Genomic DNA, 5,447 nt, shown 5'->3' on the forward strand with positions numbered 1-5,447 from the left:
CGTAACACAATGTCTCTCCTGTAATACCTTTCATTTCTGTACCAACAGCCGCAATGGTCCCACACTTTGGGGTGAGAGGGGAGGGGTACGAGAGCCCCTTAATTCTTCAAAAACCAGGTTTTTTTTCAGTCCCATATTTGCTGATAACCTCACAACCGCCCTCCCAGCTTTGCAGTGGTTATTAGCTTGGCTTGTTGCTATAAATACAAGCGTTAACTCCTTGTATTCCCCAAGGACTGAGTTGGGAAGAAAAGGGCCATTTATGCAACTTTTTCTTCTTAAAAAAAAAAGACTGAGTTTCATGTAACATGCATTTAATTGATTTACCCAGAGTTTTAAGTGAGGCGCTTGGAAGTATCCAACCTCTGCCCAGTCAGCATGCCCTCCTGGCTTTGGGCTGGGGAGGGAGGGGGTAAATTCATATAAATACATTTAGGAAACACAAGACTTCACTGGGCTGAGAGACAGGAGACCTGACTGTTTGCAAAGAGCACAGATCTGTTGCCACAGCAAGGAAGAGGAGGATGGGGGAAGGCCGGTGAGGGGACATGAGGAGGAAGAAGCAGGATCTGCTTACACTCTCCACTCCACCCTGCTGTCCCCCCTTGTCTCAACAGCATCTTTCACAGTATGGGTAACGTTCAAGTCCACTTCACAGCTGGAGAACACACCTGCAGAGGCGGTCAAGTGTGAACAGGGGGAAGTTTGAGTGTGAAAATGCTGCTGTTTCTCACCCAACAGACATTAAGCCATCGCCCTGGTGAGACAGACAACTACCAAGGTCCATGAAGCCCGAGCAGAAAGCATGAGATGCTCTGATCAGTGCAGAAATCAGATCTCCAGCTAGGCGGTAACGGGTGAAAACCAGACAGTTTCGATCCTCGGCTACCATGACTAATGCTACAAGGATGAAGAAAGCTTCACTTCCTGGGGGTTGATTCATCCCAGCTCTGAGCCAGAGCAGCACCTAACACAAGCTCTTCAAATCCTCTCAGAAGAGAAAAAAAAATCCTTTTTGGAAGTGCTCAAAATTATGCTAGATGTTTAGTTTCAATTAATTTTGAAGCTTATTAAAAAATAACAGTAATTATTTAGATAGCCATGTAGCTTCCCTACCAATCAACAGATGACTTTATCTAGATCAAAAAGGAAAGAAAAGCAGACTCAGGGAAGTCACTCACTGTGTGGCTCATGTTTAGCCCAGTAAATTGATATCCAAGAACTTGTGCGCGGGTGTGTGTGTACACACACACACACCCCCACACCCTGAGGAGGCTTTCCCTTACACAAGTGAGCCAAGAAGCATGTTCAAGACAGGCCAGGGGGATGCAGAAGAAGAAAGATGTCTAGGTGAACACATGAAAATAATGGTACTCATAAAGACTATTTTGATATCTTTAAAGAAGTGGGCCTCCCAAGAGCAAGACAAAGAGTTCAAGGGACCTCAGTGGTGCTGTTTGCATCACAGGATATATCCAAATATTCACAGGGATGAGATGCCCTTCAACAAGATCTCAAGTGAAAAGGGTACAAATTGCTTATATTTCAGCATCAAATGTGCTTGTCATCTCTTTCCACCAGCTCTCCTTTAATGAATATATTCAGTTTAGTCAGAGAAATTAGACCCCATATCCAATTAAAATCATCTTGTCCTTAGACACCTGTCCCACCTCAGTTCAGCAGCCAGATCAGAGACCCTTACCTGCACTAGAGGCTATTTCAGCTCCTGCATAGCCCCACTGCCAAGAAACTGTTTATTCCACTTACACAAATATTGTTTCATTTACTAAAGCTGTAAAGAAGTGAGATTACCCCAAAATCGTCCTGGCTAAGAGCATCCAAGGCGACAGATGCAGAAAACATGGGAACAGCAGCTTTCCAGCTACAGTGGCTATAATGAGACCATCTCGTGGCACCAACCCAGCCACTTCCCCTACATCCAGGATACTGCCAGGCCTTACAATGAGGGGACAGAAGCTGTTCTTCAATGGCTAGATAAAGCCTCAGGTAGACACAAAGGCTTAGTTTTAAACAAGAATTAAAATGTTTGCACATATGCTTCCATGGGTAAGACTTGAGAGATTTGATGATGTGTTTGGATGTATGGCTCGTAAACAATAATGCCAGTTTTAGAAAGTATAGAAGAGGCTGGATTAGAGAATTAAAGCAAGCTTGTAAAAAACGTGATTTCTGAAGCAGCATCTCTTAATTTAGCCTACCCTGCCAGGCACAGCTCAGTCCCACCCAAATCACTTACATCTAGGGTAAAAAGACTCAGAAATGGCTGAATACAACAGCACATACTCAAACGGATGGTGTGTCCAACAGACCCAACTCCACAGACAACCACAAAGCATCAAAGCACCTTTCAGCCAACACATCTTACCTCACGCAGCTACAGGAAACTTGTTGGTCTTTGCTGCAGCCCCACTGAAGGGAAGCAGTATCTTTTGCTTTTTGAAGCACCAAGACTTTGTTTCCCTGTTAGTCCTTGACAGAGAAACAAGCACTTAAATAGAAAAACCCATCCACCACGAACTAAGCCATATCAACTGGAGAATGCTCCCAGCAGGTCTTACGGGATCTGTTATTTATTTGCCTCCACCTCTACATTTTCCCATTATACAACTCAATTTTCTAACCAGTGTTGGACTGTCTCTGCATCTCATCATGTCCCACCATGAGTGGCTCCTATTACGCACACAGGGGCTCAGGTAAAGAGAGTTAAGGTGTATCACAGGAGAGACATATCCCTCACAGAGAAGAAAGGGAAGGTGGAAGTAAAAAGTTTCCAGGCTTTGCTGTCAGATTTTCTTTTAACCCCAAAAGTCAACAATTTTCGTGTAAAATTTTAATTAAACCATTTCCTCTCTCACTTTTGAAAACATTTTCCCTTACAGGAGGGAGAAAATAAATTATCCTAACTCTAGCAACACACTGTCTGCTCAGAGCCAGCATTTCTGGTTGCTTCCTTAGGCTGGTCTGAATCAAAGCTACCATTCATCCATGACCCACTCCCGCACGAGACCTGGGCACACTGATCCACCATATACTCGTCGAAAAGGACATAAAAATAAAGCAGATGCTATTAGCATTCAGAGCACACATCCACTTGCTAACCCCCCTTTCATAGCCTTGTGTATGCCTTGAATCAGAGGGCTAACAAGACAGAATGCTATGAATAAACTCAGTATGAATAAAGTATGAATTCTCTGTATGAATAAGGTCTTGGAGTAAGTGTTCAAAAACCCAGTGCCACCCCGAAGCCTCCCAATACAGAGAGGAATAAAGGCAGAACAAGAGTGGCCCAGCAGTGCATCAGCCACAGCTTGCGGTCCCTCCTGCCAAGGGCAGCCCATGAGCAGAGATTGTCCTGCCCAGTAAACACACAGACATGTCAGTGGGTAAATGGCTTCCCGTCTCCTACTCACCTACTTAAACCTTCACAATAAGTCTAACCTAAACTAAATACTCAAATTCTGCACATCTCAATAATTCTTTGTGTGACATACCTAAAGCCCTTTGTGGTTCTCCACAAGCCACTACAGTCTCTACTGCTGCTTGAAAACTCCCTCCGCTTTGGTATTATGGCAAAACAACCTTACCCCCCTCCACGTGTATTAGTTACAATTACTGAAAATAAATATAAAATACCCTGTGCCTTTGGTTCTGCTGGTGCTCTCCTTTATTCTGACCTTCTCCCAAGGCCAGAAACCTTGAAGCCATCCTTGACACTCGAGCTTGCTTTCCCTCTCCTGTCTTCGGGGTCCATAAATCCTCCTGTCGCCACCTCCAGATCAGTGACAAAGCCCATCCTCACCTTGACCCTGCCACTGCTGAAATCTCTATCCAGACCATAATTACTTCCCATCTCGACTATTGTAAATTCTTTCCCCCTCTTTCATTTTTATGGTCTTTCTAAAACACAAACTCTTTAAAGTTTAAGTAATCCAGATCCCTGCTCCTCTTCCATTCCCAGGATGCATGCTCACAGCCCCGCAAGCTGCCCTGCCAGAGCTGCACAGGGGCGAGACTCCTTGTCCCCACCAGCCCTGGGGTAAGGATTGAGCTGCCCTCTCTTTCCCATAGGGTAAGAGCTCCTACAGGGGCAGGTGTATCATGAAGGGAACAACGTGATCCATCCCCTCACCCTTGTCTGCCTCCATGCGCTTGTGTCCCTGGACCACTTGCCATGGCACCAGCTGGAGAGTGTGTTTACCTGACACTCAGGGAAATAAGAGTAAAAGCAAATTTTGAGTAACAATTTAAAAATCAAGGGAAAACGCAAGGGTTGGTGTCAAAGCCCAGATGGAGCAAGGATGCCCAGCAGCAACATGCCCTCTGTGGCAAGCAGTGACTCTACAGGGACAAGGCAGAAAGGCAAACCATGACTCAAGAGCATCCAAGGAGGATTAAAACAATGTGGACCACAAGAGGGTAAAGCTTTCGTGAGCACACCTTGTTATCGCTCTAATAATGAAAGCTCGCAAGATACACACAGAAACCAAGAGCAAAATTAATCTGATGGCCAAGAGCCTCCATGAGGAATGCAAAAGGAACTCAACCATCAGTTTCACAGATTGGCTCGAGGACAACACAGGAGATGACGGGAGGACTGGTGACATCCTAGTGGGGTCTTGGAGGCTCCCTGTAGAGGAGTCCTCATCCTTTGCTCCCCAGCTTTTGCAGAGTATAAGAGTGATTAATCGATCCGGCTTTCCAAAAAGCACAGGATTTCCATTTCTTTGGAAGGGGTCACCTGGAGAAGCTGAAATTTAGAGGACCTGAAGTAATTGTGTTTCTCTGTCTTTTCCTGGCATTTTTAGGTACTGATTAACATAAAGCCTGGATAGCCCAGAGAAATCAATAACCTTACCCCTTAGGAAGTGTTTGAATTGATGTAGAGTACGCTGCTTGTGTGATGGGTTGGGTTTCTTCAAGTGAGATGGGAAGTTGGAGGGGTCTCCCAGTGCCACCCTCATAGCTGGGGTACCCCTGTGGTTTTGGGGCACGCCTGCAGGGAGAAGAACCGCTTTTTTTCCTCATGATCATCCCTCTGGGGTTACAGAAGAGAAAATTAAAATTTAAAAATGAAAATTCGGGGAAAAAAAAATGGAAAAAAAAAAAAAAGAAATGGATGGTGTTTTGGGGGGTGGGGCTCGCGGGGAGTGCCACAAGCGCCGGTGGCACAAAGCGATGCAGTCTGTCCCCGCCGCAGCATCTTTCACTCGGGTGCAGACAAATTGATTTGCAAAGGTTGAGGCTGGCAGCTCAGCCTGCTTTGCATAGCCAGCGCTCCCCGGCCACACAATAAAAAGTAGCCTGGCAAACAGAGGCACGCAGCGGGAACTGGCCGGTTCAAAGTCCAAACCCCACACCCCCTCACCCCAGTCTGGTTTGAAAGGTCACTGTGTGTCTGGGAAAATAGTCTCAGGATACGATCCTTT

This window comes from Athene cunicularia (genome assembly GCF_003259725.1).
Source record: "Athene cunicularia isolate RWA chromosome 3 unlocalized genomic scaffold, athCun1 chr3_part1, whole genome shotgun sequence".
Taxonomy (NCBI): domain Eukaryota; kingdom Metazoa; phylum Chordata; class Aves; order Strigiformes; family Strigidae; genus Athene; species Athene cunicularia.